The following is a 13,917-nucleotide window of genomic DNA, read 5'->3' on the forward strand; positions in this document are numbered from 1 at the left end:
AAACTTGTTGCGTTATGCCTCTGGTTCCTATCATTCTCCCAGGGAGCAAAAATGTGGATGCTTGGGAAGTGGAGGTGGATGGTGAATGTGAGTACTGTCGTGTAATTTATTTTTAAACTTACATTGTAAATATATTAAATACCATTGGTCATGTCCATGATAACTTCATCATTCATATATATATATATATATATTATATATGAGTCTGCTAAGAGATGTCATAACAAAATAACATAGGCTTGATGGCTTAAACAACAGAAATTTGACTTCTAGTTCTGGAAGCTGGAAGTCTAACAACAAGCTGTTGGTGGATTTCCTTTCCCCTAAGTCCTCTCTTCTTGGCCTGCAGACCACCACATTTTCTCTATGTTCTCACCTAGCCTTTTCTCTGTGTGCTGCATCCCTGGCCTTTCTTCCAGTTCTTATAAGGACCCCAGTGACATTGGATTTGAGCCCCATCCTTATGACTTCAGTTACCCTTAATTACCTTTTTAAGGGCCCTTTCTTCTGGTGGGCACTCTTGGCCAGCAAGAGGGTTCCAAACCTGAGTGGGGGAGTGCACAGGAAAGAAAGAAGACAGACAGACACAGGGTCAGGAGGAATGTGGAGTCCTTATTCCGCACTGAATTTATTTTTCAAAGGCTCAGTATATATATACATTTTTCCAGGCTCTGGTTTACGTCATTGCAAGAGGAAATGCAGATCATTAGATGACATACTCTATACAATAAAGATAGCAGATACACAATCAGTGGTTGTAAAAGGTGATAGTCATTGCTGGTGCTCATACAAAACATTTACATGGAGACATTGTTCCTCGTGACTGCAAGAGTTTTTGGTTTCAAACATCTGATTATCTTTTAAATAGATTCCCTTTGTCTGTTCCTGATTCTTTTATCTTGACTCCCCTCCTTCAGGTGACCCTGTGTCTGGGCTCAAACCACCCATATTGTAAAACTCGCTTTGCAAGTATTTACATGGGCAGGCTCCCCACAGTTCCCCCTATATTATTTTTTAGCTGCAACCCAAATAATTTAAGCTGCAACTGTCAGAGGGAGGAGAACAGGAATCGAAGGATAACAGGCAAAAGAAGAATCAGGAGGAGGATTAACACTCCTAAGCCAATTAGAGATGAAAAAGATGGTATCTTAGACCAATGCAGCCATGAGGACAATGTGTTCACAATATCTTTGGCTACAGTATCATCTATAGGGAGCTGTTCCCTGGAAGCATCAGTTGCATATATTTGTTTCTGTAATTTTCTTATATCTAAAGACAAAGTATTATGTGACCATATCCCTTGCAAATGGGCCTTAACTAAAGGCCATTGCCATTCAGAAGCATTATATTCCTTATTAGTAACACAAATGGAAGTAAATTCGGCATGGCACCAAAGTGCAAGGCGATTTTGAATATTATACACTTTATCTCCAAGAAGAGTAACAGTTTCTTCCAAAGCATTTAACTTTGCTTCTAATTTTCTATCTATATCCACCTGAGTTCCTAAAGACATAGAGATATTCTTTGCTAAGTGGTTAACATAAGCAGCAGTTTGTATATTATAAGCTAAACTGACTGCAGCAGAGGCAACAACAGTGACAATTGCAATAATACTGGCAATAAGCAATCCTAAAACTCTTTTTGGATGCACCATTAAATCCCTAACTTGTTGTAAAACTTGTAATCCTCTATCATCATACCAAGGCCCAGAGATATTAACAGGAAGCATGATATAAGGGGGTTGAGGTACAATCATAATAACCAGAGTTGGGAAAACAGTTGAATCAATACAATTAGTAAGAACACAATTAGGGCAAGTTATAGAATAATGTTCACTTATTTCATTTATAGATATGTTTCCATAAAGAATAGCATAAGGAGAGGTTACACAAGCTTGTACAAAAATCTTTTGTATTAGTGGAGAATAGTTGCTTCTTTCACCAGCTCTCATAATGCTAGGAGTGAAGGCTAAAAATAATCTTCAAATAGAAGAGTGTGTCGGTCCAGAGGGAGTTGTCAAAAAAGGAGTAAGCCATCCCCCAGGGCTTTCATAACGATCGAATCCTGAAGAATAAGGAACAGCAACAGACCAGTCATAAAGGATAAGACCAGTGGGCAAAGTATAGGTTGCAGCTTGTCCATCATCACAGCATTTCCAAGGAGGAATATCAAGGAAAGATTACTTAAAAGTAACATAGGACTTTTTCAAAGGAAGAGAAGATACAGATGTTACATTTTCAGACTTTTGATTTCTATATAATATATTCCCCCAATCTCTATTAGCACAAGTTTCTTCCCCAGTTCTGAGATCAGACTCTTCCCTCAAATGTGTATTGTAGTCAACTGCCTAAATCTAAACAATTAGGTTCTGAGAAAGAATGATCCTTCAACTGTTGTCTTGAAAAAGCCCCATCCCAAATACGAGAGGCATAAAAGCACACAGGAGGTGCAGCGGCTTGTGCAGTGAATGCATATACTGCTTTCTGGGGCGTAATATGCAAAGATGAAGGGAGTCCAAAAACAAAGGTGTCATTTAAGTACACTGCAACCGCAGGATCATTCCAAGTAACAGGACGCAGCAGGGGAGGATCTGGTACATAGGCCCACAAAGTTTGTTCTTCCGCTCTTCCCCCTGGAACTTGGCAAGATAAGATAGCTAACGTGGCAATAAACATTACAGCTAGTTCTTTGTGTACCCTGTGAGTCCACAAGTTGAGCTGCTTCAGCACAAAGTCGTTTCGGTTGACCCCAAGTTGGCACAGGAAGGCACTGAGTATTTTGTGTCAGGGAATGCCTCCTTCAGTGAAGACAGAGCCGTGGGGGTGATGTCAGATGCAGTCGTGTCAGTCGCGAGATCAAGGTCCTGGGATTTCCCATCAGCAGGAGGTCCTCGAAGGGCATGTTTCACCAACTGTTCCAGGATCCACAACGTGCTTTCAGCAGATCTGGGAAAAAAACATGTCTTTGTCCCCATATGAGGACTGGATCAGGTCCATTCCACTTGTTAGTTAAGACATCCTTCCACAGCACCTCAGCTTGTACTCTGGGACCAGGGTGCCAGAAACGCTCAGCAGCAGAGCATCCTTCTGCATCAAAAGTCAAACAATTTAAAACATAAAGAGCATGTCTGAGCCAATATGAGGAGTCTTATGTAAATCAGCTCCTGACTCCCCGTTTTGTTTTTTGCAAAGTTATTTGTAGAATCGCATGAGCACGTTCCACAGTTCCTCGTCCTTGTGGATTACGGGGAATACCTGTACGATGTTGGGTATGAAACTGAGAACAAAAGTGAGTGAACCCTTTGCTGGTATAAGCAGGAGCATTACCTGTTTTAAGAATTTTAAAAGGGCCTAAAATAGAAAACACCAACAAACAGTGGGCTCTAACGGCCTTAACAGCTTTTCCTGTATGAGCTGAGGCTACCAGAAAATGAGAAAAAGTATCAATAGTTACATGTATATATTGAAATTTGCCAAAAGGTGCAAAATGAGTAATATCCAATTGTTATATGTGTCCACTTTGCAGTCCTCGAGGATTAACTCCATAGTGAAAAAAACTGGTAAGTGGGGAAAATATGCAGAGCATTGTTTAACGACCTGTCGAGCTTGTTCTCCAGTAATTTTAAATTGTAAACAAAGGCTGCAGGCATTCTGGTGATGTAAAGCATGGGATGCTTGTGCCTGTTGAAGAGGAGTTAGAACTGTAAAAACAGAGTAAGCAAATCTGCTTGCTGATTCCCTTCACTGAGAGGTCCTGGCAGGTTAGAATGAGCTCAAATGTGACCTATGAAAATAGGATTAGAACACTGCCGAAGAGAGTCCTGTAAGGGAATTAAAAGATGAATGGTTGAGGAAGAATCGATAGAACATAAGAGAGCAGTCCCCAGGTTTTGAACAAGTTGAACAACATATTGGCTATCAGAATAAATATTAAGTGGAATATCTCAATGAGATAAAACATATTTTACTGCAAGGAGTTCAACTCATTGAGCTGAGGTTTCCTGAGTTTGAAAGGAAAAAGAGTGTTTATTAACAGAACCAGCTGCAATACCAGACGAGGATCCGTCTGTGAAAGTCAGGTGTGCTTGTGTTAAAGGTGTCTTAACACATTTTAGAGGAAAGATAAGAGAATTAAGAGTATAGAATTGTAAAATCTTATCAGCTGGAAGGAGACAGCCGATATTTTCTGGAAACCCAGCGAAAGCTATTTTCCAAGTTTCTGAGAATTGCCAAAGCCAAGTTTGTTGAGGACCTGTATAAGGAACAATAATTTCTGGAGGCCCGTATCCAAAGAATGCAAGGGCACAAGTCCTGCCTTTAGCAACCAGGGCAGAAACTAAATCATAATACGGAGTGACCACCTTTCCATTACTGGCAGGAAGGTGCAACCATTCTAATATGCCTAGTTGCCAGAAGACAGCTGTAGGTGTGTACTGTGTGCGTAACACACAAAAGCTCCGGGGTGCTTTGTCCTGTATTCTGGTTAATTTTTGTTCTGACAAAGCCTCCTGGACAAGCTGGAGTGTTTGCACAGCTTCAGGAGTGAGCTGGCATGGTGAATTAGGATTAGAAGGTCCCTTTAATATGCCAAATAAAGGTTTTAAATCTCCTGTAGTAAGTCTGAGACTAGGTCTGATCCAATTTAAATCACCTAAAAATTTTTGGAAATTATTAAGAGTTTTCAATTGAGAAGTATTTAGTTTTGGAATTTCATAGACTATCTTTTGTGACTCAATTATACGTCCTAAATAATGATAAGGAGCAGAAAATTGGATTTTCTCAGGAGCAACTACTAATCCAGCATTAGTTAAGCAGTCCTGCAACTGCGCAAAGGCAGACTGTAAAAGAACATTAGATGAAGCAGCAATTAAAATATCCATATAATGAATAAGAATAATGTTAGGATGTTGTTGCCTGACAGGGAGAATAGCCTTTGCAACAAAAGTTTGACAAAGAGTGGGACTATTGGCCATGCCTTGAAGTAAAACCACCCGTTCATATCTGTCCCAACGTTGCTCATAATTAGTAGATGGAATACTGAAAGCAAACCTTTTACAATCTTGTGGAGCAAGAGGTATAGTAAAAAAGCAGTCTTTTAAGTCAATAACAATCAATTTCCATTCTTAAGGTATTACAGGAGATGGCAGGCCAGGTTGAAGGGATCCCATTATTTCCATGGTTTCATTAACTTCTCTTAAATCTTGTAAAAGTCTCCATTTGCCAGATTTTTTCTTAATAACAAAAATTGGAGAATTCCAAGGGCTTTGAGTGGGTCGGATATGTCCTGCCTCGAGTTGTTCCCGAACCAACTCTCGAGCAGCAGAAATCTTCTGTTGAGATAAAGGCCACTGCTCTACCCACACTAGAGAATCAGATTTCCAGCAAATAGCATCAGCGTGGGCATTGGGAAAATTAGTGGCCCCTAGAGAAAATACCCTAAGCCCTGTCTGTCATATTTTGGAGAAGGATTTACAGGCTCCGATATTCCCTGTAAATTTTTACCTAAGCCCTTTCCTTCTTGATCACCTCGTTTTTTCATTACTTCCCAAGCAAAATTTCAAGGAGTAAGTTTAGCTCCCATTGCTTCTGAAATATCTCGACCTCATAGGTTAAATGGGAGTCCTGGGAGGACATAAGGTTGAAATTATCCTTCATGTCCTTCAGCATCAGACCATTTCAATAAATTGCTAGAGTTTTCAGGATTTTTGCTCACACCAATTCCCTGTAAGGATGTCATAGAAGGAGAGCAGGACCATTGTAAAGGCCAATGATTCGCTGAAATAATAGAACTATCAGCACCAGTATCTAGCAGTCCTTTAAAGGGCTTGCCATCAATCCATATAGTTAATTCAGGGTGAGAAGCAGTAATAGACTGCACCCAGTAGGCATGATTTGAAGATCCAAAAGCTGAGCGACCTTGAGCCTCTGCGGAAAGGGGATGGCCTATAGAAGTATTCACAGGTATGATAAGAAGCTGCGCTATAGGCTTGTCAGGAGTTAAAGTAAATATTCCATGAGATGCCCAAGCCATGATTTTAATTTCTCCTGTATAATCAGCATCTATAAACCCAGGAAGGACTTGTAGCCCATTCATAGTCCATCCACTTCTGCCTAACAAAAAACCAAAATGACCCTGAGGCAAAGGACCAAAAATTCCTGTAGGAATAGCCTGAGGACCCATTTCCAGTGCTAATACTTCTCGGGAGGAGGGACAGAGGTCAAGTCCTGCACTGCCTGGTCTGGCCCTATAGAGCTGAGAAATGGATTTACCATTCCTGGATTCGGTGTCTCCTGGAGAACAGGTGCCCCGAATTTCTGTGGGGGTCGGGACAGCCCCCTCTGGCCATTTCCCGACTTAGGCTATAAATAATTTCCTTGTGCATCTTGCTTAGATCTGCATTCGTTGGCCCAATGATTACCTCGGCGACAACTTGGACATTACCCAGGTTGCCTCCCACTGTTAGAAGGATTGGAAGGCATTTTTTTTTTTCCTCAGTTACATTAGTCTGACATATTCGAGCAGTATGTCCAGAATTACTACACTTAAAACATTTAGGTCCTTGTTTTTCCTTATTAAATTTTTGTTTCACATAGGCAGCAACAGTCATTCCTGCTTGAGCAGCAGCCATGGCCAGCCCCTGTTGATATGCAGGTCCTATATCAACACATAAACGAATATAATCAGAAAGTGAGCTCCTCTTTTTCCATGGCTGTATAGCTGCTTGACCGGCTGGATTAGCATTTTCATACACCAATTGCTTAACCAACAAAGAGCCAGCTTCTCCATCCTGTACCAGTCTGTCAACTGCCTGAAGTAAGCAAGACATAAACTCCTGATATGGCTCATCAGAATCCTGTTTAATTTTTGTCATTTCCTCAGTTTTGACCCCTATTGAGGGCAGTCGTTTCCATGCTTGTAAAGCGATAGTATGGATTTGTCCAAAAGCTATCTCAGGAAGTTGTATCTGAGCATTAAGGTTCTCAAACTGTCCCTTTCCTAGAAGCATATCTAAAGTAACTGGAATCTGATAAGTAAGATTTCTTTGCACCAGATCATAAGCATGATCATCATAATCAGCTCTCCAAAGTAAATAATCACCAGAAAGGCAAGCTTTAGCAAGACGACCCCAATCATGTGGCGGCAAAGCTTCTGCAGTCAAATTTTCCAACAAGGAGAGGGTATAAGGAGCTGTAGGACTGTATTGTGTGACAGCCTTTTTTATCTCTTTTAAAGTTTTAGGTGGGACAGGATAATATCTACGAATTATTTGTCCTTGAGGATCTGAGATTTCTACAACCAGGAAAAGGCAAGGAAACATTATCTACTTCAGAAAACCCTCTTTTATTAGACATTAGAGCATGAGTTAGCGGAGATACAGCAGCAAGGTCTGTGGACCGTAAAGTTATAGGCATGTTTCCAGTAGGATAGCCTCTCATATTTGTAACATTTCCCTGTACTACAGGAAAGCACTGTTGGCCAGAAACTGCACGAGAGCAGAGTGAAAGTAAATCCTGAAATCGCCTTAAAAAGTCTGGAGGCAAGGTGAGCATAACAGGACCAGACTGCCAAGTAGGCGCAGGCTCTGGAGGCTTACTAGTAGTGGGAGTGTTACTGGAGTGTACCACAACCTCAGTCAAAGGAACATCATAAGAATTAGAATCATACTCACTATGATGACTGTAAGAACCTCTTTCAGCAATTTCTTCTTGTTCAGGTGGCGCTGGTGGAAAATTTGAACTTTCCCGTGCGAAAGTTGCCTGAATTTGGTATGTAGGCGGGGCAGGAGAAGGAGAAAGGAAGGTGGGGGGAGAATAGAAAGGCGCAGAAGCCACAGCAGTGGGATGTATTGGAGAAGACAGAGGAAGGGAGGACACAGCGGTGAAGCTTGCTCCAGACAGAGATCAATATGGCTGCTTGAGGCAATTTACTATTGTAAGAGCAAAAGTGACTGATTTTTTCACCAATAAGTTCCAAGCTTTTTCATCCAAAATTCCACCTTCAGGAATCCAGGGACACAGTTTGCGAACAATCTGCAAAAATTCCTGCACTTGACTAAGTTTTATATCATGACCACGAGCCTTAAACATAGAATGCAATAAATGTATAAACAGCTTATGTTCTTTTGACTCGATCTGCCCCAGTGTTACTCCTGATTGCTCACAAATTGAGGTTCTTCTGAAACAAAAATTCGCAGTTATTTACACAAATTTGTTAACTCTTGATTGTATTTACATATTCTCTTTTTTAACGTCTTTGTTACTTGCTGCCGGCACCACTCACTTAAGGTGTCACTGAAATCCCCGATTCTCAGGTCCCTTGTTCAGGTCACCATGTCTAGTGGGCACTCTTGGCCAGCAAGAGGGTTCCAAACCTGAGTGGGGGAGTGCACAGGAAAGAAAGAAGACAGACAGACACAGGGTCAGGAGGGATGTGGAGTCCTTATTCCACACTGAATTTATTTTTCAAAGGCTCAGTTATATATACATTTTTCCAGGCTCTGGTTTACGTCATTGCAAGAGGAAATGCAGATCACTAGATGACATACTTTATACAATAAAGATAGCAGATACACAATCAGTGGTTGTAAAAGGTGATAGTCATTGCTGGTGCTCATACAAAACATTTACATGGAGACATTGTTCCTCGTGACTGCAAGAGTTTTTGGTTTCAAACATCTGATTATCTTTTAAATAGATTCCCTTTGTCTGTTCCTGATTCTTTTATCTTGACTCCCCTCCTTCAGGTGACCCTGTGTCTGGGCTCAAACCACCCATATTGTAAAACTCACTTTGCAAGTATTTACACGGGTGGGCTCCCCACACTTTCTCCAAACACAATCATGCTCAGTGTATGAATTTGGGGGACAATGTAGTCTAAAATGGTATGTGACAGCTCAGTTTATATACCTGCTTTCTAGAAACAAGAGTATGGTTGTTAACGTCTTTTTAGCCTCAAGGTATAGTGCAAATATCTGTGGTTCCATTCTTTTTTTTTTTTTTTCCCAAATGCCCATCAATGATAGACTGGATAAAGAAAATGTGGTGTGGTTCCATTCTTACATGTGCTTTATTTTACTTTTTTTAAAAAACTATATTAAAAGTTTAGCAATCCTAGTTAGAAATTGCTTATAATGCATTCATCTAATCAGCTCATTGTTTTTAATTGGACAAATTTTTATTTCCATATTTACTCCTGGTCTTTATAAGTTTATTTCATCAGATTCATCTGCAGTTATACCATGGATATGTTTCTATTTTGCTAGTGTTTTGATTTTTACCTATTACGTGCCCCCTTTTCATCTCCCCTACCACTCCCAGCCTAGAGTGGTACCACTGTAGCCACATACGTTTCCATGTTTGGATAACCTTATGCAGCATATACACCTAAATGGTGGTGGAAGAGGGAGAGGGTCATTGTTTTTACAAAAATGTAAGTTTTATCTATTTTACCTATTCTTTCCCTCTGTCTTCCCCTTCTACTTTCCAACCTCCAGTTTCTTTATTTTCTAATTAGCTTTGTAGGAGTGACTTAAAATAAAAATAATGAAATAGTGTAGCACAAATAATAATAGAATAAAAATAAATGAGGCATAATTGGAGAAACTACACACATGCACACCAAAATTTCAAATATCTTTATTCATTCCACATACGGTTCTCAATGGATAATTCAGACCTTCACTACCATCTTCAGCCTCTCCCATTCAATGCCAGCTTCTCTAACACTGGATGATCTTTCTTTGCCTAATCAAGAAAACTGGAAATGTTAGGTATGATCCTTCTTTCAACTTTGTGCCACCCATCTATAAATTTACAGGTAATTATTTGTTAGCCAGCATGTAGTAAAGGGTTAAACATTGATAACCCAATAGGAAGAAAATAGAATCAGAATGTACTATAAAATGAGCTTATACATTTAAACATATGTCCACTATTTGGAGAGTGTGTGTTGCTCTCCTAAAGAAGGAATTCAGACAGCTCACTTTTTCACCTTAAACCTTATACAACATGTTTGTGGCTCTCTTATGTTTTCAGTAATCTAGAACTAGACCAGTATTCTTTTGTTGTTGTTTTGTGGGTTTTTTGGGTATATTTTTAATTGTTTGGACAGGGTTTCACTCTCTTGCTCAGGCTGAAGTGCAGTGTATAGTCTCTGCTCACTGCAACCTCTGACAGATGCAACCCACCATGCTTAACTAATTTTTAAATTTTTTTGTAGAGATAAGATCACACTATATTGTCCAGGCTAGCTAGTCCCAAGATTCTGGGCTCAAGTGATCCTCTCACCTCCGACTCCCAGACCCCTGGGATTACAGGTGGGAGCCACTGCAATGACCTAGACTAGTATTCCTAATCCTAGTTGTGCATCAAAAGCATTGAGGAGCTTTTTTTTTTTTTTTCCCTTTAAACTGTCCAGAGCTTATGTGTATTAAAGGGATTTTAATGTGAAAGCTGGAGTTGAGATAGTTGCCTTTCTAATTTAAAGATTTGCTTGTGGCCCTACTGTGACGCTGATTGAGCCTAGGTAAAGTAGGGTGGAGGAATTTGCTTTTTGCAGTACTTTGTTACATGAAAGGGGAGGGGGCTTCTGATTGCTAATGTTCCCTCAGCCATAGAGCATGCTCATTTTTGACATGTACTCTAGCCAAAGAAGCATAAAAGTATTTTCAGTCCCTACTGGAATTCTCTTTTGATTGGTTGAGAGTGCAGGCTCTGGAAACAAAATGCCTGGATTAGGATTCTGGCTCTGCTGTTTATTTGCTGTGTGTTGACCTTGAATGAGTGATTTAACTTATCTGCACCTCAGTTTCTTCATCTATAAAATGGGTGTTACAACATAACACAGTTTAGAGGGTTTTTAAAAGATTAAATGGGTTTTTTTGGTCAGTATTAGTTACTCCTGCTTCTGGTTTTGGGGATATTTGGCTTCCATCCTCTACTGCATTCCTAGTCTTCCTTTTTTTTTTTCTTTTTTTCTTTCTTAAGGTTTTGCTCAAAATTTGGTACTTGGCCCCTTTCTCACGCTTTTCACTTTTTCTGGTTGTATCTTTTACTTTGTCTTCTTATTCTGCCTCCATGATTTGTAAATCATTGTTTTCTAACCACACCCATGTGAGTTCTAGACCAATACATATTTGCAGTTGTCTTTTCTGCACATACACCTGGATGTTTCACAGACATTTTTCACTTTGCACATTTGAACTCATCACATTTTCCCAAATCTGACTGTCTTATACTCCCTTGATGAAATGATGTAATAATCCCAAAATGAAGAATTATCCTCAATTCTGCTTTTATTTCCCATTGATTACGAAGTGTCAAGAAGTCAGATTTATTTAATACTCCTCAGTACTATGGCTGACGAGGTCCCTCATCTCTTAATTTGACTGTTAGATTTGTCCTCTTCGTTCTTGCCCCTGAAATTCATCTTTACACTGCTGGCAGAATGATCTTTCAAAGTGGTTTGTTTTACATTCTGTCTTCCACTGCTTGACTGAGCTCTTACAGGACATTGCATCTCTCGTTTTTGTAATCCTAGCACATGTTCAAATATCTGGCAACTTAGAGATGCAGTCTTCCAGTCACCCTAGACCTGCACTCATACAGTTGCCATTAGCCCTTTAAATTTAAATAAAATTAAACATTCTGTTAATTAGTATTACTAGCTATATTTCAAATGCTCATAGCCACATGTGACTATTGACTACTATATTGGCCAACATTTTAGAACATCTCCATTATCACAGGAAGTTTCACTGGGCAGAGCTACCCCAGCAGACCTTTGCTGATAACGGACATCTTTCTGTATCAACATCCTTTTAACATTCAACATTTAACAAATGCTAACCTTAATAGATTAGCCTTCAGCATTTATGTCTCTCTGTCTTGATCCTGCAGTTGATGACTTTACTATGTCTGCTCTGCAGAGGGCACCACTACCAGCATGTGTCCAATCAGGAAAGCTGACACTACTTAGTTCAGCATAGAGGAGATGTGAGTACAGAGGCATTAGAGAGTAACCTAGGGATCACAAATGTAGGATGAAGCTACTAGTCCTAAAAGTAGGAAAACAAATGAGAAAAAGTTGGGGTTACCAGAGCCTTAAAGTCTCAAAAAGGGTCATCATGGCATTAGTGCTCAGACCCCTGAGGAGGCTCACCACCTACCTGCTCATGGTAATTCTGAGGGGTACAATAATGACAGTTCTAGAAGTTCCTAAGTAGTTGAAAGCTGGCATCCACTGCTATTATTACAAAGCTGATAGGACTAGCTATCAGAGATGAACTAGATCTTGTTTCATCTTCCTTCCAGCTTCCTTTTAGTGATTCCTGCTAGCAGAACCTAATATGCAGCAGTCAGGAGTCAGGGAAGGGTAGTTTGCAGAGTCAGTCCCAGCACACACAGCAGTGGACAGAAGGGTGGAATTGCAGCTGGGAAACAATAGATGAAGAACGCTGGCTTCCTTCCAAGACTCCTTTTACTTAAAGATAGTAGCCCCTAAAAAGCCAGATACTCAGTAATTTGTAGGGACACTCTGGGGACCTCAAGAATAAGTGTACTAGTTTGGATTAAAATCTTATTACTCTTTTCTATTAAATAAGACTGTGATGCTGCTATGTAATGCTTTATTTTAAAAACTGACAGTGGATGAATCTGCATATTATAATCAGATGTTCATGCCCATCTATTCATTTATTGAGTGCCTGCCACATGCCACACGGTCTGTTAGGTGATATGTATATAAAAAAGATAATAAGTCAAAAGTAATCCACCCAAATTCATCTATAAATCCAGAGTTAGGGACTGTTACCATTTTTGTGTTCATGCCTGTGGGCATCTTTCTGTGCATATGCATGTATACAGGTAACAAAATGTCATAAAAACTTTATAATAAATGCAGATGTATTTCCAAGAAAGTATGTATCCATCTACCTCTCTCCTGCTGTATAGTATTTTATTAAAAGGAGAATGCTCCATCACTGTTTATCTGTGCACATACAGTGTAGGCTGCTACATATATCTATATATATTTTATGTACTTTGTCTTTCCACTAAAATTTGTTTCTTTTCTTTCTTTCTTTCTTTCTTTCTTTCTTTCTTTCTTTCTTTCTTTCTTTCTTTCTTTCTTTCTTCTTTCTTTCTTTCTTTTTCTTCTTTCTTTCGACAGTTTCGCTCTTGTTACCCAGGCTGGAGTGCAATGGTGCGATCTCGGCTCACTGCAACTTCCGCCTCCTGGGTTCAGGCAATTCTCCTGCCTCAGCCTCCTGAGTAGCTGGGATTACAGGCACGCACCACCGTGCCCAGCTAATTTTTTGTATTTTTAGTAGAGACGGGTTTTCACCATGTTGACCAGGATGGTCTCCATCTCTTGACCTTGTGATCCACCTGCCTCGGCCTCCCAAAGTGCTGGGGTACAGGCGTGAGCCACCGCGCCCGGCCTCCACTAAAATTTCTAAATTTGTAATTTCTATGTGGGATGCTGAATATGTAGATTTAAAATTTTGTGCTACATTATCAAACTACCTTTCACCAAAGCTGTTACAGTTTACACTGCCACCAGTAGTGCATGACAGTCGTCTTTCATACACTCAGTAACAGAATTATTGGTCTTTAATATTTTTCATTGTTAGCCAAAAGTGTATTCGCATTTTAAAATTTTTAGTGAGAGCATATTCCAATATGTTAATTGGCATTTTGTGGTTCTTGTATAGTTAACTACCTGTTTACACCCTTTACACTTTTTCTTTTGGGTGTTCATGTCTATATAACTTTGCAGTAGCTCATATTAGAATCATTAATTCTTATTACATTCCAAATATTTTTACAATTTATTTATTGCATCATGACTATTCTTATGTAGTCAAATCTGTTTCTCTTCTATTTCTGCCTTAGGTATAATGTAAAGAATTTTCCCTGG

The sequence above is a fragment of the Callithrix jacchus genome, chromosome 21 (genome assembly GCF_049354715.1).
Source record: "Callithrix jacchus isolate 240 chromosome 21, calJac240_pri, whole genome shotgun sequence".
In the NCBI taxonomy this organism is placed as follows: Eukaryota; Metazoa; Chordata; class Mammalia; order Primates; family Cebidae; genus Callithrix; species Callithrix jacchus.